Raw genomic sequence first — 23,327 nt, forward strand, 5'->3', positions numbered from 1 at the left:
AATTGTTGTTGTCGCTCATATAATAATGTCCATATGTTTAAAACAGTATCATCATATAATCGCTGCGTACATGCAGCAAAATGCAGATTTTCTACAAAACGAAACACCTACATACATATATAGATCAGTGCATAATACACACAAACACAAACACACACTCGAGCGCATTGGCGATCACGTCAGCTGTGTATGCGTATGAGCTGTGCCGCCGCAGATGCAAATGCGCACATGAGATTGCAACGTTCACAGATGAAATGCAGGCAGCCAACCAAGCACACATCACACAGATACGCATATTTGCATAGTTGCATGCATGTATGTATGTGTGTTTATGTAGCGAATGATGGCGCGATCGGCTAGTGCGTAACGCTTATATGAGGCCATTGACCGTTTGACCGAGCTGCCTTCGCACCGCCGCAATTGCATGCCAGAGGCTGCCGCCAGCGCTGCTGTTACGTTTCATTTGCCGCCGATCTCGCTGCATCCATATTTATTTTGGTTATGACAATCAAGTGATTTGCGCTTTGCTTCTAGTACACAATTCCAATTTTATTTCACTGCAAGTTGTTCGCTGCGTTATTTATTTATTTATTAATGGCACAACAGGATGCCATCATGTAACCAAAGCGCGCAAACCGAACTGCATTCAATTGATTCGATTTGGGAAAATTGTATGTTCATTGAGAAAAAATACGCAAACGTAACGCTTGGCGATTGCGTCTATGTGCGGCGGCGCGCACAACGGTAAAGCAGCGTAAAATGATTTTTTATGAATGTAAATAATAAAATTTGCCGCAAAATGCATTTGCATTATGATATAAAGTGTGCGGTGAAAAGTCATTGCACAAGCGCGTCTACGCCGCCGCGTGTACTTGAAAGCTTTCGGCGGCTGACCACTGCTGTGATGAATCTAGCTGCCAATTTGCATTATAAATTCGTTAACGAATTTACTTTTGTTTTCGCATGCTAATGAGCTTCTTACGGACCGACGGCTTGCGGGTGTCACATGCGTGGCAACATGCTCCAGCGTTGCCCCAGCAAAGCATTTTGCAACAGTTGCATGCGCCCAGCGACTGATTGTCCACTCATTCGTTGCTGTTTTCGGGCGCGGAACTTGCATCTATAGCACTTCGATTTGAATGTGTAGCTGTGTTTGTGTGTACGGTCTACGTGCACTTTTGGATGGGCGGTCGGTCACGTTGTCAAAAGTGGAGTAAAAGTCCATGGTTAAACGCTGGCCGTTGAACTTTTTTGCTTAGCTGTGCGCGGCTTATGTGCACATGGGCAAAGGGAATGCCTATTTTCCATTTCCCATTTGCATTTTGCGGCAGCTTCAACCTCTTTATCTATACAATCGTACATTTGTGCTGTCTGTTGACAAGTGGAAGTTGGCTGCGGGTGATAGATTGATGGAGTACATTTGCACCCGCTTTGAAAGCGACTACCTGATTTTTTCTAATAGAAGAGGGATGTATTAACAAGTAAATGTATTGCTAATGAGAAAAAACTATATAATTGAATTAACCACAAAGACTCAATCTTACATCAGTTATAGTCGGTCGGTGGGTGGTCTCAATATACCGATTTAACCAAAAAAAAATGTATATAGTCCGACGACGTTTGATTTACATTATTTATATTCTGTAAGATGGGATCAAAATAGTAACATAGCGTGGGATGCGACGGCGGTCCGACATATACTTAGCCTCACCGCAATAACGGTCGATGAATCTTGGTTTTGAAATAAAAATCGCGCAGTGAAATCAACGAGCGATTGGATACTGCATACGTTAAATCTTCTTCTTCCATGGTGAATATCAAAAATTGGTTTAACGAGTTCCAATGTGGTTGAACGTTGTTTTGTTGGTAAACCACGCAGAAGTGCCTCAAAAATGTCTACCACGGAGGATAAAATGGATGATAGTAGTGGATCATTGCATGGACGTTAGGTTCAATAGTCGAAATAATGAACTTTACCCGGCAAACCAGTTCTATCAAAAGTCTGTTCTATCGGTCGGAAAAGTGAAGGATATAGTGAAGGGTAGGTTAGATTAGGTCAAGGGGTACATCTCCACAACTGCAGATAATCTCACTTAGATAGCTTCGACAGACCCTCACGATTCAGCAAAGCGCTTGGACTCTGCTACAAAGTTCTCAAGTCGCCTTATGTCGATTCAAATAAATTCGCTGAGTTCGCCGAAAGTGTAACTTTCAAGATGTTTTAACCTTAGTCTGGCGAATGCTGGACATTGAAGGATGAAGAGCTTGGATAACTTCTCCTAACTTTCCTCCAATCAGCTTTGACAAATTTCGTCTGGCTTGGTCGCTAATATTACTGCATGTTAACCTATTGAACAGTCCATTAAGCATACTAATGTTTGCGGCGAGATGAACATGTCTAAGTGATAGCAATTGAAATGACCCTTTTCGGACCACCGCGGGCTTGAAAGACCTCGCAACTGTACAGGTGCTGGTTGTTGTCCAGCATTTGGCGAGCGCACGTGAAGTCAGTGTGTTCAATGCTCTAGCACAAGGGAACCTCGGGCTACATACTTGCTTAACTCTTTCAGTCAATTCAGTCTTCAGTCTTTTAGATTAAGAATATGTTGAATGTTTCGATTATTGTTTTGGCATTATCTACAGCTGAAATATCACTGAAAGTATGAAAAAAAAATCTACGTATGAAGGTTTTCGAGATATGAGGTGGTTAGTGGCACTAACCACCGTGACTATTGATAGAAACAACACAATTATGAGTTACTTATATTGTTTATTAATATTAAATGATATAATGAAATTCTCCGGAAAGAAACTAATTTAATTTTTTTTTTTTTTTGAAAATCTGAAAAACAAGCTTTTCCCTTGCGTAGACAAATAGGCCATACAGCCGGTCTGTTTGAGTTTACAGTGTTAGACTTTGTAGATTCAGGATTCCGAAGTACTAAGTTAGACAGCGGGATGTCATCATCGGAATTAAAGTTGTCATAATCAGTCATTTGAACTTCTCCAAACGAATCGCCTAACACCAGCGGATTTGGCTGATCTTCTGTATCCTCATCGCTACAAGTACTTATTTATATTTTTTTATCAAACACAAGAAAAAATGTACGTTAATTTTCAAATGAAAACAAATGAACTGTCATTCATCGAATATGCCGCTAACCGGTCGCACCTTGTCAAAAAAGGTACAAACATTCATGATAATTAACGCGATTGCCGATAGATGGCGTGGATTTTAATATAAAAAATCGGAAAGAGGTTGTTGACACTAACTACCACGACTGAAAGAGTTAAAACAAAATAATTAAATATATAAGAAAGAACTTCAGTTAAACGAGAAAAAATCATAAAAATATTCCTTGAAAATTATATCGACACTTCATGAACCTCTCATATCCTAACCACCCTGATATGTACTATGTAGTAATATTCATCAGCAGGACACCACGGCGGCTGAGTGACCTAGAGAAAGGGTGCAAATATTTAGGTTGTTGATACATTTACAAATTTAAATTTTCGATGAAAGTTTGTTTTAACATTTGTATGGGATTAATAAATACGATAAAATTATTTTAAATAATTTCGGGAATTTTTTTTTTTTTTGGTAAAATTGAATAATCCATGAAAAAAATACTTTTTACCTCAGTGTTATCCAGAGCAAAGTAGAATTAGTATATTATTTTAACTTTATTTTTTGGATAAATTTATACTTTAAATGTGTATATACATTTGCTTGCCCCAAAAGTTGAGAAAAATTCGGTGAAATTTTAGAATTGTGAACTAATTATTTTAGGTTAGGAACACAAGGAAATTACGATTAATCAAACAGATAAAGGTTCCAGGGAATTGATTGTTTGGAGTACAGGAGAAGAACTCAAAACTCAAATTTAATGCCAAAAGAAATAAATTTATATAATCTCAGAACCCCAGCTATTTATATCCAAACTTAACTATTTTCTCATATAAAATCAGATAATGTGACAACAACAACAACACATCAATATCTGTATGCGCTTTTGAACGATTTCACCATCAAGGAAGAGAAATAAGCACAACAAAAACTGAAATGAAAACATGAATATGTAAATTTGTCTGCGTCTTTGAACAATTTAACGCATACGCGTAAGCAGGCACAGATATGTTAATAGGCAGGTACAATTACCACCCCGTCGTAATTTGGAGATGCACCACCATCACGAACACACATGCAAATGCCACAAATGAGAAAAAGAAAATATTGCATACATACTCACATACAGTTGTACATATGTATGCACGCAATGCACAGCTGACTGCTGGGCGAGAAGAGTGCGGCAACAGATCGACGCACCGCATGAAGTTCGAAATTGTAGCTCACAACAAATGCGAAAGATGAGAGCAAAGCAAAGAAAAATCATTGTATGCAGCAGTGTTGTTGTTGCTATTGCTTTTCTGTTGTTGTCAACATAGCCGCAACAAACAGGCATGCAACCAGTCGAGAAAGTCGCCAAGCACAACAACGAAACAGAAACAGAAACAAAAACAGAAAAAGAGCATTAAAAAACAATAACAATAACACTAAAAAAAATACAACGAAACAGGCCAACAATCAAACAGCACACAAACATCGAACAACAATAATAACAACAACCGGAAAATACAAGAAAAGCAAAGAAAAATGTACGAATATGCGCCAGGTACAATGCGTTGCATGCAACACACGCACACACACAGAGCGACAGTCAACATACAACAACATTCAGCCCACCAAGCAGCCATCCATCCAACCAGCAAACGAACGCACGCTTACAAGCAAACCAGCAGCGCCGAACAACCAAGCCATCATTGAGTCGACCGACCAACCGGCCGAGTTGCCAATCTGCCGAAGCAAAAGCTGCTGGATGACTGGCTGCCATATGAACCGGCTGACTGGCTGGCCGCCTGGCTGCTAGGTGGGTTGACTGGCTGGCTGGCTGCAGGCTGCAGGCAACAGTTGTCGGCTGCTGCAACAACCTCGCAGTCAGCAAAGTTGGAAATCCACTCTGCGCCGCTGGACCATGGCGGGGCACACGGCGAGCGGTGTTGTAGAAATAACCTCAACTAAGTTCACTGGGGCGAGGTTGAATGAACTCCACAGAAATTTCTACGATGTTTTGATTTTTTTCCTATTCGCATGACTATTCACTTGGTCGTAAATATGTTGTGGCACTGATGGTGATGGGCCGCCAAAGCAGCGGTCGCAACGAAAAAGGGGCCGGTCCGGGCCAATATGCAACAGAGGCGAGCCAACGGAGCTCAATGCAACCGGCAAGCGCATCACGCTCAGCTATGATCGCAACAACATTCAGGAGAGCAGCAGCAGTGCATCAGTGGCAGCAGCGGCGGCAAGTGTTGCAACAACAGCTGATGGCGTAGCAGCAACTGACACACAGTCTCAACTTTGTTGTAAGTTGTAAAGCCGCCCGGAAGACATATATTTACTCAGTGTGAGGAGCTTGCAGCGCAGCGTTGGTATTGCGCGAGAGCACGCAGCATAAAAACAACAACGAAAGCTAAAAATAGTTTCCGTTTACTCACAGCAATGCCGAGAGTTTGAAGAATCTTGCACGATCAGCTGCTTTGCCACAACCAAATAAAGTTGCAGATCAGCGCTCGGCGCTCCAACTCACACATACTGAGCTGAGAGACTGCGCCGGTTTTCAACGTTTGGATACTCACCATTTTCGTTGAAAAAAGTGGGCGCGTTTGAGCACCTTAGTCGAATGTGTCTCCCTCGTAGTTGCTGAGCAGACTCTTTGGCGCTCCCGCGCTATTGACTTAAGAGCACTCGCTTTAATGGGCAATTTAGAGATTTCTCTTCCGTAGGCTGTCTGATCTATTTTTATGTTCGGTGTACATTTTTCAACTCGAACTACGGATGTATGTGTCACTGTGTTTGTCATCACTTATACGCTGACATTTTTAGCTTAATACATTTGTATATTGATATGTGCATGTGTGTGTGTGTGTGTGTTCGCCTCTGTGTTTGACATGTAACATTACAGCAAAAGTTCAAAGAACTTTACAAACTACACGTGCAACATGCTTTATTGCATTGTTGCTTTTTTTTCATGCTCGCATATATCTATGTTTGTGTGTGGTTGTATAAACTGACAAATTTACAATGTAGAAATATTTAATAATTTCAGCGTTTTCTCGACTTGGTAACTGTTTGAAATTGAACTGAAATTTCATTAAAAAATCAGTCAAAATCATAAAAAATATGCTTGATTTTTATTTGCAAAGAATCCAGTCTTCAAATTGAAATTGCCATTATTATGTAGTCGTTTTCAAAAATATAATTTTTCAACATTTTTATTCTAAATTAAGTTTTGGCTTAAAAATAATGAAATTATTTGGAGAACTTAATATTTTAGCGAGATACCACACCCATTGTTCATATTTGAAGCAATTATGTATGCAAAAATTTCTTAAATAGCAAAATTTATCACAAATAGTTTAACTTGAATAAGATAGATTAGTAGACTTCATTAAAACGTTTAAGGCATTTTTGTGACTAAATATATTATAAAACTATAAGTTAGAAGTTTTAAATAACTCTCAAAATACATCGCCTAAAAAAATTGCACCAAAAATTAAATGGACCTTATTCTAAAATCTTCTGATATAAATTCAACGTCCTTGATTCGCCAAATCGAACAGAAGTGCGAATCGAACAGCCAATTGGTACAAAATAAATAAACTGCCATAATCAGAAATATTCAGAAATAGAATAGCAAACAGATATGCCACTTTAATTAGATATTCAATTAAACTCTAGTGTCGAACTGAGTCTATCTTTGTAGTTGCGTGCACAAATTTAGCGAGCTGATAAGTGACGAGTCGAATTGAGCTACACTCTTATGAAAGATCTATTGTAAAGCTGATTATATTTTTACAATTTCTGGTACTTTATTTAGGACGGTTACGTATAATGTAGTTCTCGGTTTTGTAAGTTATTTTAACCTAATGCTTGAGAAGATAATTCACCTGCGTATCTTAATCTTACTGGTACAATCTTTTTCAAGAATCACTAGTTATTGGCCTATGCCGATGATATCGACATTGTCGGCTGCAACAACAGGTGCAGTATTTTCAAGCCTGGAAAAAGAAGCGCTTCGGTCTAGGAGAGAACGAGGGGAAAACGAAGTACCTCCTGTCATCATGCATAGGGTCTCAGTGGTTAGGAGACCACATCACCGTTGACAATTTAATAATTTATGTCTTTTCAATTTTCTATAAGTTGCTCATCATATCCGTCCTGATGTATGGCACGGAACGATGAGTAATAAAGATGAGCACTCCTTAGAAGTATCGGTGAGTACCGGCACGAAAAATGTACGACACGGTACACTGGCGGCCGACAATGAAAAGGAGCGCCGAAACTCAGGTGGAAGGATCAAGTGGATGTAAACCTGATGAAGCTTGAAATCCCCAACTGGTACCGTTGTGCGCAATGCAGAGACGACTGGCGAAGGCTTATGGACGCGGCCCAAACCGGCACCCGGTTGTAGTGCCAATTGATGATGATGATGATGACGTATAATGTAGCTAACGGTTTTATTAGTTATTTCGAAATTACAAGAATGCTATAAGTCTAATACAACAGTTTTGTGTTTATTGCAAATTATCTGAAAAGTGTGTGCTTCTTCTTTATTGCCCAAAGAACCAAACGACAATTAATGAGAATAAGTGACTAAGTGAGAAGTCCGAAAAACTCTATTCGAAGTTCCGATTTCTGAAAGGGTTGCACAGTGATACTAGGGGGTTCATATACCGTCCGTATTACGTGAAAGGTTGAAGTCAAACTCGAGAAAATTGATTTGAACTACCTGGCAGTTTCAGGCATGGAAAGTTAATATTGTGATATAAAACGGCCTCATAGACATACAACGTGGCTTCGGAGGAAAAATATCTTCATCACTTCGACATATTTAATAAATTTGTGTAAGAAATATTGCAAGCAGGAAATCTAAACCACTCAGGTTGAATATTCTGAAAACATGTATAATCAATAATCATGTATATTTCTGGTTTTAGCAACAGCGAAGAGAGGGTTTTCGAAAATAGGCGCAACATCACTAACAATGTTATTTATCACCCAGAACAATATCAAAAACATTGTCAACCTTGAGATCTAACAAGGTTTACTTTGACCTACGAATACCTTCTTTATTTACAAGTCCTGCCTCAATGCACCAAAAAACCCAGTCTGACCGTTATAATGTAAGGTACAGTAAAATGGATACCAATAACTTTTGATAAAACGGCTAGTGGGATGAATATTCTGAGGCATGGACCCAGCGATGAATATTATCAATGGCAGAATAATGACGAGCATTTGCGGCTTTTGCGACGCCGGAAATATCTTTTATGTTTGCAATCTAATGTTATAAGCGCATTAACACTTGACTTGGCGTTTTCCAATTGGAAATGTCATCAACATCTGGAACTACCACAGGCCTCAAAGACCCCACTTCACTATCTTCAAATGCATGCTTACACTCATTCGGAATGTCAGCAAAATTAAGTAATTATAACAAGAGCCGCGAGGCTTTAAGACCATATGGGAAATACAAGTAGAAATGTAAATTATAGTTTACAATTAAAGGGAAACCATTATTACTGATATTATGCCATCACAACAACAACAACAACCATTGCAAACTCATATGACTTTGTGTTGACGGAAGCATTAAAAAATGATTAGACACTTAATGTTACATAATGTTAATGGAAATTCCAATGCGCTTCCGACACGCCCCACAGTACAGCAGAACGCTGTGCGATCGCTTTTCACCTACACCGACATCGACACAAAGTTGCAGGCGCACGACTGCCAAGTCATGCCATGCCGTGCCATGCTATGGCATTTGGAAGTAGCAGCAGCAGCGCCGCCGCCCTTTGTTTTTATTTGCAACTAATTCGTCTGGTAATTGCATGTACTTAAATAGTAATTGCGTCGCACAAAGCATGTGATTACAGAGCTCTGATGGCAGCGGCGTTGCAGCAGCGACAGCAGACACACACACACACACGAAAAGGCGGAAGGACAGATTTGTACGATGCATCTATGCATGGCAATGGCTGCTCTGCAGAATACTCGCCGCAACCACACATGTGAAATGGCTAACGTTCTCAAGCCACGGCAGCAGCTGGCGGTGGGTTGGAGCAACAGCAGCAGACAGTTGGCTGCGCCGCAGAAGGTATCACAGATCAAATTGTACGATTTCTAGGAATCGGTACCAACGAGTACTCATGTGTGCCCATGAACATATAAATTAGGAATATTGCGCCTAAGCATGTGCTGCCGAGGCATGCAACGCCACGAGGGCTAACACAGCCACAAGCGCGATCGCAGCAACAGTCGTCGTCGCCGTTGGCTGCTTCGGCCGCTGCAGGGGATCGCGTGCGCAGCCCAACGACACAAATACGGGAAGTTGCAGTCGCACAAAGCTAGAGTAGACTATATATATATATGTATATGTATGTGTGTTGTCGATCGCTGCAATGCGCTTGGAGATAGACAGACAACGCCGTGGAGAAGCCAATGCCATCACGACATTAAATGGAGCAGCACAAAGAGCTGGCTGTTCCCAGCCATAGAATGCGACGTTTAGGTGGAAGTCGTTAGATAAATGTGACTAAGCAACAACAACAAATACAAAAAATGATTTTTCTGGTTGCTGAACTCACGAGAGGAGGTGTTGGCTGGCACAACAGCAACATCAGCAAGTCGCCTCATCTTTCTTTCCTCCTTGTGGCTTCCTATATGTACCTCCAACACAACTTTGTTGCGAATCTCTAATTAAGTGCATATTTGTTTTGTTGTTGTTGTTTATTCCGCTTTCTTCTTATTGTTGTTGTAAATTCTTAAAAGCGCAATAAACTTTTATCGCCACCACACACGTTGGCGCTCAGTCAATGGAACCTCAGCCGTCGCGCTGTCCAATCACTTCTGGTACGCGCAGCGCGTTCGGTTCGCAACTTTCACTTTCCTTTGAGTTCATTCGCCTGCCGCTTTTACCAGTTTTGTTTTCTTTTGCGTGCTCACGGAAGGGCAGGGAATCATTATTTCCGATGACGGTGTTTTGAGTTATGATGTTAATAACTTTGATGTTAGTGGGTAGTGTATTTCATTATTTTGATTATTGGCATTATAAATTGGAATAAATTCTATAATTATTGTTATTTTTTATAATAATATATTGAGTCTTCATGGATAGGCGTGGTAGAAAAGTATTTATTATAATTTATGTACGTGAATATTTTCTTGTAAGTCACAAATAGAATTTCGAGCATATGTCCATCCTGACTGCATCTTATGAAGATCATCCAATGTCGGTACAATTTTGATCAATATTTTCAGCATAGTTGGTCTTATTTCTCTCAATATCACGCTGAATGTTAGGCCATTACTAGTCAGATGTAAACAGTACAAGTACTAGAATAAATATTTTTTTTAGATTATCGCACATAAACAGTACTATTGTACTGTCAGAAAACAGTACTCAAATATTATTGAGGAAAACCAAGCTGACACTAAAAGTCTTTATCCGTTCCAGTTCTGTATGTAGACTCAAAGTTCTAAAAGGTACTAATACATATATTACTTATATCAATAGAAGAAATCAATAGATTTCTATTTTTTCATTGGAACTATTATTTTATAGTTCAAATTATTTTCGGCCGAACAAGCAATGTATCAATAAGTAGGCTTATTATGCAAAATTTAGTATGTATGAATTCCGAACAAAAAAATTTATGGAACTCCATTTTTTGTATGGCCACGCTGAACAAGACGCTAAAGCCATTTTTCGATGGTTTTCAATCATGAATCGGTCGATACTGCTGCTATTTCTCGTTCGATATTCGTACGAAGTTCATCAATCGTTGCTGTCTTGTTGGCATAGACCATGGACTTAACATAGCTCCACAGGAAATGGTCTAACGGCGTCAAATCGCACGACCGAGATGATCAATTGACTGGGCCATTTCGTAAGATAACAAGTTCACCAAACTTGATTTTTAACAAATCGATTTTGACATTCGCTGTGTGACTTGTGGCGCCGTCCTGTTGGAACCACATATTGTCCAAGTCCATATCATCCAATGCGGCCCAAAAATATTCAGTTATTATTGAGCGGTAGCGATTCTCATACATAGTAACGTGCTGGATAACGCATACTTTGCTTATTGATCAAGGCATTCAGCTAGAAATGAGCCTCATAGCTGAAAATGATTTTTCGATTAAATTCCGGATCACTTTCTTGCTGTTGCTGAGCCCTATTCACGAGCATACGACGATTCCGGTGGTCAAGCGGCTTCAGTTCATGCGTCAATTAGGTTTTGTAAGGATGTAGACCAAGAGATTTTAGCAAAATTCGCCACAACGACGTCACAGAGTTGCTCAAAGCTTGAGAACGACATGTGAGAGCTTGATTTGGGTCTTTCTCAATTGATGCGCCAGCGGCAGCAATATTCTTGGGTACTTCTTTGTTTTACTGGCATGGGAACATTTTGTACTGTGCCTGTGAATTCATATCTTTCCACTATACGCTCAAATGTTGATCTGACCGAACGATTATGACGACCATAAATTGAAGGTAGCGTTCTTGAAGTTGAGACCACCGACTCCAAATTTCGGTAGTAAATTTTAATGATGTCGACTCGTTGTTCGATTGTATATCTTTGCATAATGAAATATGACGTTTTTTGCTGTCCATTTCGGTCTTTTTCTGTAGGGTTCCTTTTGGTTTTGAACGAATTTGTGATTCGCAAGTATGAGCTTTAAAGAATAGTTTCAGATTTCTGATGCAGAGTGTTTTTGTCACTACATAGAGGGTCGTTGAAGCTATAGTTATAAGACTTTTCCCAGAAAGTATATTTTTCTTTATGCATCAACATGGTAGACATTATTGCTTCATTAGAAAGTCCCGTTTATAAAACTGTGTAGGCGAACCTCAAATATTTTAAATATTAGGACTTAAATCAACATCTCGATCGAAGTTTCGTAGCATTAATTCAATTACTATATATGGGGCATTCTCTGGAAAAAAAGCCACTTGAAAAAAAAAGTTCTTTATTTCCTTTGGCAATTATATATCTTATAGTACATGTAAAACCTAAAATAAAACATATGGTTTTAGGTCTGTGTAACGCGGGGTTGCCATATTATAAGGGGCCAACGTTTTTTGTAAAAAAAAATTTCGAACCGCCATAACTTTAAAACTAATGAACAGATTTTAAAACACCATGTGACTTTTTTGTACAGAATTTCTCAAACTTTAAAACTGTGTATCGTAAAAATTTTTAAAATTAATATTTCATAGCAAAAAATGAAAAAAAAAATTTTTTGGGAATTTTTAACAACTTATTTATTTTTATATACTAGCAGACCCAGCCACACGTTTTGTGGCTAAATTAGTAAATCTTTTAATGCATAGAAAAAATTCTTACGCATAAAGACGAAAACGTTATAGCCGATTGATAGACATTATTGTAGATCTTTTTGTATAACTTTGATTTTTTTAATCGTATATTGAAGAAAGTAACAAATGACCAAATTTCATAGTTGGCTTTATCTTGGCTTTGGTGACGATATTGATTATCTTCTGCACAGAATTTATGTTACGCAGCATGATGACAACTCACACTACTTTTAATTGCAAGTGAGTGGGGATAGTCCAGCAATTTAAAATAGTCTATGGGATAATTGAATACGTCATCCTGGTTTGTAGCTGTGTTTACTCTCCCTTAACATAATTTTAACTTGTCGCATTAAGATCAAAGAGATCCTTGTTTTTTACCACCAATATAGGTCATTCAATCAGCCATTTATGTTTATCATATTATGGTTTCATGTCAGGAAAAACACGATGAATAAGCTCCTCTTTCGAGGCCATGAAGTGACAGAAACCCGTTAAAAATGTTATTAATCCATCGAGGTGTCAACTGCGTCTCTACCATTTTCAACTATTTCTTCAATCGCAGTATGATATTGTTGGAAAAATACTCGTATGTTATTTGTTAATTGGCGATTCTTTATTTGTCGCCACAAATTAAATGATTTTAGGCATGTGATTAGTTTGTCAGCAACACTTGATCCAGGAATAGTCTGGCGAAAATCACCTGCCAACAGAATCATGGCTTCACCAAAAATATTTTCGTTGTCACGTAAATCTTTTAAAGTCCTGTGCAGTACCTCCAGCGACTTGAATATCTGGAAAATATTCTTTACAGCTCTTTTTTTTGGCGATTTTGCAGACTGGTGTTTCGTTGATTTGCAATTTAGGAGTACTTTCAAGGCCGAATTGCCGTTTGTCTGCCTACTAACAGGTGCCAAGTTGCCCCTATTCCCATTATAACTGGGCGTTGAAAATTATTGAAAACGGTTCAGGTATTTCCTGAACCTCAACCCTCATGTACTATATATGCTGATTTTCGTTATTCTATTGAACTTTATTTCAAATTGTGTGAAATAAAGTTACATCAATAAATTGCGAGAGTATAAAATGTTCGGTTGCCTTTCCCTACTTATCGACACAGCCTTATACAATTGAACAATGATAAAAACATTTTAACAAAGCAACAATGACTACTTTCAAAATATTATTATTTTTTGTTTTGGTTTTTTTTTTTTTATAATTTTGTTGTCAATTCAAATAAAATCATCCTCTTGTTATCTTCCTCACAATTTTTCGATATATACTTACTTTCTAATCCTTCCCTGGCCTTCCATAAATATTTCAAAACTAAAATTAGCCAGATCGGTTTGGCCCTTCTTGACTTTTTTCGAGACTAACGACACAAATTGTTTGTATGGGTGATTAGAAAATTGTGGATTTAAGACTTTTTCAAGCAATTTTTCTAATTTTTCTCTCCGTAAGAACCATCCCGGCACCTCAAAAATCATTCTAAATAAAGAATTTGCGCAATCGGTTCAGCGGTTCTCGAGTTATGCGCTTAGCAACACATTTTGCGATTCATTTTTATATTATAGATTACAATATTAAGTATTTTTTACACAAAGGCTATTAGAAGATCTATGCTATATACAGCCTCTGTGATTCGTGGATGTGGATACTTCATTAATGTGGTATAAACTCTTTCTATTCAATAAATTTCATAAAGGCAATCCATTTTATAAGACAATTCTTGGTTTGTTTCGCAACGTACTCAAAGTTCTTGCAAATTGAAGACATTAATACATAATAGATCTGTATGTAATTTTTCTCCAGTGAAATGAACTTGTCATAAAATTAAACATAAAAGCATTATGTAACCTGTTGTTGTTGGTGGTTGATGGAGATTTTATAAGCAAATATCTTACAAAGAGTATGCGTCAAAGCTAAAAGAATGCGAAAGAAAAAAAACCACCATGCATATGTATATAATATATATATGCATGCAAACACAGGCATAAAGCCGACGCTATAAATTGTATGAGTATGAGAGTGAAATAACTGTAGTTACAGCAACAACAACAATAAAAGCGGCACAAGTAAACAAATAACGGTAAACTGTTGTATTACAAGCATTAAATGTGCCATTGATACACTGAGGACAACAACACGAGTGCCGTTTGGAAAATGATATGTATGAGTGCTGGCTCGTTTGTACGTTTGTGTGTGTGTGCGTGACAGTAAATGAATGAATAAATGAGTGCAGCAGCAATGTGTTGGTGTGGCAAATGGGGCACAGGGTATTAGTAGATTGCACAGTGGTTGGCCGGTGGGTAGAGGAGAGCTATTTGTAACTTGCGCGCATATCCTGCATATCCTGCGAACCTATTCGTAATTCATATACTTATGTCTAAGCGACATAAGCACACAAATGTACCGTTAACGCAGTGCTGGCAGGTAAACAGTGGTTTGTGTGCGCGTGTTTGTGCGCTTTTATGACAAAGAAGGAAAAAATAAGTTGAATAAACATAATATTTAGATACTTTACATGTGTAAATAAAGCCATATGTAGAGTTGTTGGCACATATTTATTACACAAATGCGGTTATGTGTTGTTACATGTGAAAGGAAGCAACTGCAATGAGAGCTTACCATGTTGCCACAATGTATGTTATGCAATTGTAAACGCTTGTAAATACATATGTGGCAACAAATAACGGTATTCATATGCGCATAAGCGGCTTAACACAACAACACATATGTTGACAGGCATCTATACATATTTACAAGCGCTTATTATTATATATTTTATTTGCAACTTCGCCTCCTACCACAACTACACCCCTTCATATGTATCTATGTGCCCTTGTGCTTATTGACTGCATGCCGGCGCTGTCAAATATACATGTGTTTTCATAAACAAGAGTAATCAATTTTTTAACGCCACATTAAGTAAATGAGCGCCACAATGCGGCATTTATATGCATTTACTGCCTATTTCGAATTTTCGAAAATCGTTGAATTGTGCAAATTCCGCGTTTATGCGCCCGAAATTATGCTAACCTATTAGCTGTGTCTTCAAGTGTGACTTTCGCAATGTCGTTGCGGTCACACGCAGTCAACACAAGCACACAAACACACACATAAAAAGAGTAACGTAACCCCTTATCAAGACACCTCTTACGTTCTGTGGTCTTTGCAGTCTTCTCGCTCACTTCACTGTACCGCTTTGATCCTTACTAAATTGAATACGCTACTTAAGTGCGGCCCCTCAAGTGCTCTTGGGCACAACTTCAAAGCGTTCGCTAAGTGATTTTGTAATCTTCAAAGCTTGAGAAATGTTTTGTGACCAAGCGCCCAGCATTGGTTAGCAGGCGCTTGCCCGCATAACGGAATTTTATATTATGACACGCGCATACAATTCTAACCTTTGAACGTTGTGATTTTGTTTCTTTTATTATTGGTGTTTTGTATTTGTTGTGTTGTGTTATTGTTGTTGCTGGTTGTTTTTGTTTCGTTTTTTGTGTTCTGTGCCGCGCCGCCTATTTGTTCTCATTTGTGTGCTTATTATTTATTTTATGTATTTATTTTTAGCTCGCTTTAGTTGGGTGCATGCTCACGCTGAGGGGGTTGGTTGGTGTCTTCATGGCGCCCTGTCAGCGACGTGCTTGAAATTTGTTGTGTCTACATTTGTATGCATACATTTGAGTGTTTTTGTATTCATACATATGTACATATGTATGTAATATTTGATAATGTATATTCACTGCCTAGTTATTTCGAATGTGGCGTTTGTTATCAGGTGGTTTTAATCTCTATTTCTATAAAGGGTGCATACATGGAAATTAGCATTCAGATTTTTTTGTGAACTTAAAGCACTACTCTCTATACAGGGTGTGTTTTTTAGATATATATATTTTCCTAGAGAAATATCTGTCAATGTAGTTGTCAAACTAAAATCATGTATGTGACATTTCTATTAAATGTAATATGACAGATTTCCAGGAAAATGCTCCGAGGTCAGCCTTTAAAATGTATTCAAATTTATTTCCAAAGCTCGCTTGCTGTTCGACAGTATTACAGAACTCTTCGCACAATTGAGCGCTGCAGCAATATCTGGCTTAGCCTCTAGGTAATAAAGAGAATGTCATATTTGACGAGCAATTCGAAAGATACTATTTTGGTTCCCTTGCATCCAAAATTTTAATGGCTAGAATGACTTACATATATGCCGAAATATTTCGCATTCCACACTTTTTTAACTGAAAATGGAGCCAAGTTCACCATCACATAATGGTTTCCCGAATTTATGATTCCCCATAATCGTGAAATATTATCTGCTGAAGAGTTCTAGCTGGTTTCTGACAAATTTCCAAAGAAATTTCCATGAAAAACGTTTTTTTGAGCATTTTCATATTTCATTAAAAGTGGTGGTTCATGACCGACTCTCATGATGCAAGGAGGTTTTATCCTCCACAAGACAAGAAATTACTCCAATCTCATTTACCCGTAAAGGAAGGAATCGGATTTTATTTATAAAAATTTTCAGTATAAAGTGATCCCATCCCGAGAAGATGCTTTGTTTACTCGTCTATCCGTGAAATGTGTGAAACATAAGTAAACATTTCATATCAAAATCTGTTGAAACTTTTAGGAAATTTCTCTAGTAAGATTTCTTACTGCCATGTGTGTTACATTAAGTTCTCGAAAGTTGTTCGAAAATGTTTGAAATTGGTTCTAATCTTTGGTTACGAGTGGATCGAAAAATTGATTAAATCGATCCGGACCTTTGGCATCTCTGAATATAAATGAGGTATGGGATAATCTGGATTCCTTTTTTTCTAGGAGTACCAAAGTAAAGTTTCAAATCAAGGTTTCCGCATGTGTGCGATTATATCAGATTTCAAGAAAAAGTGATCAATGCTAAAACCTATCGCTTTTGCTTTTTTATGAATTATTTACAAATGGGAAAGTTAAGTTAAATTCTAAGTGAGCTTAAAATATTTCCATAGGTTAAAAGTTCCAAAGTTTTTTTTTAATTCTAGGAAATCGAAAAGCTCACTACCATATTCAAAGTATGAGAGTTAACTGCCAAAGTCAAAGTCTTCAAAGCTTTATTCCGCGATGGTTTTTGAAAAGTTCCCAAGCTCAATAAAATTGAAGTAAAATCTTATTCACTAAGCTCATAGAATATGGAACTTGTAAATTATTTACAATTATTTTGAGTTGTCTTAATTATCAATGTGATTCTGTTATGTGCCTTCATTGACATTTCCTGTCACTTCAAGGTCAAAATTCCTAAAATTTACCAAAATCCTGTAGCATTAAATCCACTTAATTTCTTTTAAGCACAAAATTATACACGAAAAGCGCAATTTACCAAACTTTCAAAGCTTTTCTTCTATAAATATAAAGTCCCTGTGAACTTAAAGCAAAACAAGTTTCAAGAATACGCATGGCTTTCTCTAATATGCTTCCTCAGATATGCTTTTAAGCATAAGCACAAGCACTCAGCCACACACAAGTTCCTTAATGCTGTTAATTATTACGCTTTTCAATGCTTTCCGACTAAGTTTTGCAAATAAATAAGCGGCACTAAGGCCAACTCCAATCGAGCTTAAATACCAGGCGAATATGCGAAATTGCAGGCAAAAAGTGACACTGATTTGCTTAGTTAATATAAAACTAGCGTTTACATTTCCTGCATGTGGAGCATATTTGCTTTCTTCGTGTGGCTTACATTCCATTCTTTTCGAATAGTCAATAATGCCAACTGTTGTTTAGCGGCGAAGTTCTTTGGTAACAGGCTGTGATCAAAGGACATTTCACAGCTAGTGGTTAAGAATGCTAGTGACATCATCGGTTTTTTATTATTTTTTGCCAGAGTGAAGGTGTGTGTGCAGTTTATGTTTGTTTAGGGTGGGCCTTAAAAACCAAGTTAACAAATCATTACATGTATTACTTGTTTTCGGGGTTATTCTTCTTCCGCATTCACTTATTTTGGGCACACCTTGCCGAGCCGTTCGATACCAAACGAGGTTTCAGACAAGGTGACTCACTATCGTGTGACTTCTTTAACCTGATGCTGGAGAAAATAATACGAGCTGCAGAGCTAAATAGAGAAGGTACAATCTTCTACAAGAGTGTACAGCTGCTTGCGTACGCCGATGATATCGATATCATTGGAAACAGCACCCGCGCCGTTAGTTCTGTTTTTTCCAGACTCTATAAGGACTAGGTGTGGTGGTGAACGAGGACAAAACGAAATATCTCCTGTCATCAAACAAGCAGTCAGCGCCTTCGCGTCTGGCTCCCACGTAGCTGTTGACAGTCATAACTTTGAAGTCGAAGATACTTTCCTCTACTTGGAAACCAGCGTTTACAACACCAACAATGTCAGCCGATTTCCAATCAACGCAGAATCACTCTTGCCAACAGGTGCTACTATGGACTGAGTAGGTAATTGAAAAGTAAAGTCCGCTCTCGACGAACAAAAACCAAACTCTACAAGTCCCTCATCATTTCCGTCCTTCTTTATGGTGTAAAAGCGTGGACGGTGTCAACATGCGATGAGGAACTAGGAGTTTTCAAGAGACAAGAGAAAGTTTTGCGGAAGATTTATGAGCTGAACGATTTACATATACGACGACATAGTTCAGCGAATAAAAAGACAGCGGCTACCCTGGCTAGGTCATGTTGTTCGAATGGACGAAAGTGCTCCAGCTCTGAAAGTGTTCGATGCAGTACCCACTGGTGGAAACCGAGGAAGGGGAGACCTCCACTCCGATGGCAGGACCAATTGGCGCCAAACTGCCAAAAGGAGCTGCTGTTGTGGACTCGGCTATAACTGCGTAAGCGGTGTCTACGCCAATCAAGAAGAAGAGGCCTCGGGGAAATACTGAGACGATTCTATCCACTTTAGCATCAATTCAGATCAGGTGTTTTAGTTCGATATTTCCATTGATGTTTAATTTAAAATGGTCTCGGAATCGATTTCCGAATTTTAAACAGTACGAAAGAGATGCCAAGAGACTATCGTAAACCAAATGTGGTTCAAAATGGTCGAGTAGTTTCAGAGGTAGAATATTTAACTTGCCAAAATTTAGAACGCTGGCCATTTTGGTGTTATAAAATTCATTTAAGGTCCACCCTAATGCATATACATAGCTGTAACAAAAAGTTTAGACTCACATCCTTTCTTTGGAGCAATCCTGAACAAGTTCACGCAAATATTTTGTGTGTATTCAACACCTGCACTTAGCTATATATTTTACATATAGCGATATATATAGTATATAAACTCAGTATACACACTTATCCAAGTCTATGTATGCCCACAAACACCTAGCTTTTCAGAAACGCTTTTGTAAGCAATTCACCATCGTCTGCTGAGCGCCAAATGCACTACACCAAACCACCCTCTCCTTTCACTGGCGACACTCTAGACACTCAGGAGGGTTATACCCAGTGATACGCCACATGTGGGCGGTGTCTATGCGCATGAGTGCGTTTACGTGAGCTTTGTTGTTGTAGTAAAGTGTTAGCGGACTTTCATAATACTTCAATGCTTGTATATATGTAGCGTTGTGGCATGCACCAACAGCTGTGGCAGCAAATGTTCTAATGCCAATGCCTGCCTGCTGGCGTATGCTGTTCGCCTGTCACTTTCTAATATCGAAATTCCTTGCATGCATTTGTTATAGAAATTTCTAACGCTACAGGCGTGCCAGCTAGGCATTAGAAACGTATGTGGGTGTGTATATGTGCGACTGGGAGTTTGAGGGGCTTTGTGGCTCGACAGCAATTTAGCTAATTTAGAAATGTCGAGTGCTTAGAGAATATGTAAGAATACATATATGCTTTGAATAAATATGTGTGTGTGTGTGTGTATGTCTGGCTCGACTTTCTTTCATAAAAAATGCAGGCTTAGCATGAGGAAAAATTAGTACAGTATAGAGTAAACAAAATCACCATTAGAGACGTGTTGCCAGGCAAAGACTCACGAATAAAATTCTTACGTGTGTATGTGTGCATGCGCTCTTGTTATTTTTCTCTCGCCGCATATGAGTACCATAGACCTTTATTTCTCTTTTCTATAAACGCCATATGTGTACATTTATTTGTTTTTGTTTTATACGCCGACACTGCAACCTCCTAGCGTTGCTGCTGCTGGTAAGCGCCTAACCTTTACACTACCTTTAACGGCATCCTGCAGGACTTCCGGCGCATTTCTTTACTTCACCGCTTCAATTTCTCATTTCTATAACTTTCTCTTTACTTTTTCAGGTGGCAACTGACTTCACTTTTTCGCTGCAAAAATCCCTCAAGCGCGTGCCTGCTCTGCTTTCTGGACGCCTGCTGAACACAGGTAAATTATGCAATCTTTATCAACAAATCATGGCATTTTTTATTAATTCACCTGCGGGTCTAAGCGTTGACAAATCATACTAATCACATGAAACGCGCGCGGCTGATAAAAAAATGTTACGATACCGCTGCGTATTGTGTGGGACGTCGTGTGTCATTGGCGTCGCTGATAAGACAGGTGCATGAGTTGGCCGCCCTTACGGTTGGGTGTAAGTCGCGTGCCAACTCACCTTGTTTTTGTGACACCCCAGCATACTACAAACAACCACTGTTTGCTGCACGTATTCACAAAAACGTCGCTTATTTGCCAAGTGTAGCGCTCACGCAGCGTCTTGCTGGCGCACTACTTGGCGCGCAGGATATTTAGACCTTCATAAATTACGACATGGCGAACAGCAAAAAGCGTAGGTGTTTCGAGCATTTATTATACGCCATTATTATTAATTTAGTTATTTATTTATTTGCGGGCATAAGGGTTGGAGGGGAGAGTTGCCAAGACTCGCTTTTTTATGCAACAACTTTGAAAATTTATGTGGAAAACTTACAGCATAGCACTGGCTGGGGATTTTTTACATATACGATAAGGTTTTTTTCGCCTTTTGGCAGTTTTTTCACTTGAAATATATATCTAAAGTGTCCCTAACACCACTTGTTTCCTCTTTCATTCCTTTAACTAACTTTTTGACTTTTCTTTAGTCACAATTGCTTTTCTAATGCCACATTCAGACTACTACTCTCACCAATGGCACACTCATTTGCACGGCGAAACCATTAGCGAAATAGTTATGTTTCAAAACTAACAATATTACCATATCGTTGCACTAGGCGCCCAGTAATCGTGTGGCAGCATGCAAAACTATCGCACATACGCCATAGTGGATCGTACATAAGCTCAGCGCGAAAACTACACATATTCCCGCCACATAATGGATGTGTGTGTGTGCCACAAAAGCTTGTGATAATAGTTGCAACCCCCAAACCACACACACATACTCATAACTGTAAATATAACTACACATATCCCGTATGAGAATATTCTGCGCTGTTAACTGTTAACCAACAACCCCTATTCGTCACACTTTTTCCACACACTCATATAAGCAAAGCAATGCTTGAAAGGATTACATGTGTGTAGTGTGCTTTTAGGCGCCCAACAAAAAACTTTGAATAGACACTATAAAACTTTCACTTTTATTTCGTCGTTCCTTCCCCACCTTTATTTGCCCATATTGTTCCCTTGGCATGTGCATGTGTTTGTGCTTTCTTATCTTTGTACGTTGATGACGTGTTAGAAAGAAATCAGTGAAAGTTACCCTTGTTGCGCAAAAGCATCGGGAGAATAGGATCTGTTAGAAAGGGTGCACAGTGTAGAATTTTTCTATTAATATTGCAAGCGAAATAAAAGTGTACTGAGTGGGGGAGCTGTGGTGTTGTGGGAAACTAGGGGTGCATTTTAAAAATGAAGGCATATGTGTCTGAATAGCATTCAAGCTTGGGAATAATATTTTCTTTTTTTATATAATGTTTAAAGAAGGATTATTCTGCTTACTTTTCTAGGTTGTTCTAATAAGTTTCAGATTTTTTGAATCCTAAATGTAGGCTTTACTTTCCTAATTTTTCTAATTCTGAACTGGGCCGAGAACAGAAAACTTCGCCAGTTACTACTATCAATTCCTAAATCACGTCAGTTGTACATCCCAAGTGCAGCCAGGTTCCTAAGCACTTGGTCCTTCCATTAGATTTGTGTCCGTTGTGAGTGTGTGTCGAATCGGAGCATATTTTCACTGGACCATTGTCTTTCAGACGTACGACATGGACCAACCAGTACTACTTAACTATATACATGTCGCCGCAGAGCTCATACAGTTCATGGTCCCATTTTCGTCGCTACTCCTCGCTAACATGGACGGCTCTAAAGATCTTGCGAGGAACAGTTCTCTCTTTCGCTCCAAGTACCTCTTCATCTCGGTTGGTCATCATCCGTGTTTCTAAACGTGAATGATTACAGACATAAAGAGCATAATTTAGGTTCGTCGAGAGCGAGTTCTCAATTGCCTTTCGATCCCAAAGTAGCACCTTTTGGAAAAAGTTATTCTGCGTTTGGTCTCTAGGCTTAGATTGTTGATGGTATTTGTGGTTCCGAAAGAGACAATGTTCTTCACCTGTTTAAATTTATAACTGCCAACATTGACGGAGCTCCCAAGACGGGAGAATATTTTTTGTATGGCCTCCAAGTAATTTGTCTTGCCCTCGTTCTCCGCAAGATAAACTTCTTTCGCTTATTTTTCTAGTCTCAAAATATTTGCGTTGACGACTCCATTGTTCAAGTCTATGATGTCTTTACTTTCTTACTTTCTTAATTATCAGTTACTGAAATTTAGTTTACCATTAGGATTCAGTCTTACATATTCATAATAAACAATATTACGGACCCATTTTCTTAAATTTAATCTGCATTTTGAACCGTTTCTAGATAAATGTATTATGTTACGAAGACGTAAATGAAATTCCTATACTTTATCCAATTTTGTAAACTCC

The 23,327-nt window shown here is 38.6% G+C and overlaps 1 protein-coding gene across 4 annotated transcripts in view; it reads left to right on the forward strand.

Annotated features, from left to right (window-relative positions):
* LOC105218430 (tRNA:m(4)X modification enzyme TRM13 homolog) overlaps positions 1–23,327 on the forward strand; it is a 793,174-nt gene that overhangs the window by 554,751 nt on the left and 215,096 nt on the right. For all 4 annotated transcript variants that reach the window (XR_008469969.1, XR_008469970.1, XR_008469971.1 and 1 more), the window contains one exon: positions 20,709–20,790. The gene's annotated coding sequence lies outside the window, so the exon portion shown is untranslated. Of the gene's footprint in view, positions 1–20,708; positions 20,791–23,327 lie in introns of those variants that run through there.

Source organism: Zeugodacus cucurbitae, chromosome 2 (genome assembly GCF_028554725.1).
Source record: "Zeugodacus cucurbitae isolate PBARC_wt_2022May chromosome 2, idZeuCucr1.2, whole genome shotgun sequence".
Taxonomy (NCBI): domain Eukaryota; kingdom Metazoa; phylum Arthropoda; class Insecta; order Diptera; family Tephritidae; genus Zeugodacus; species Zeugodacus cucurbitae.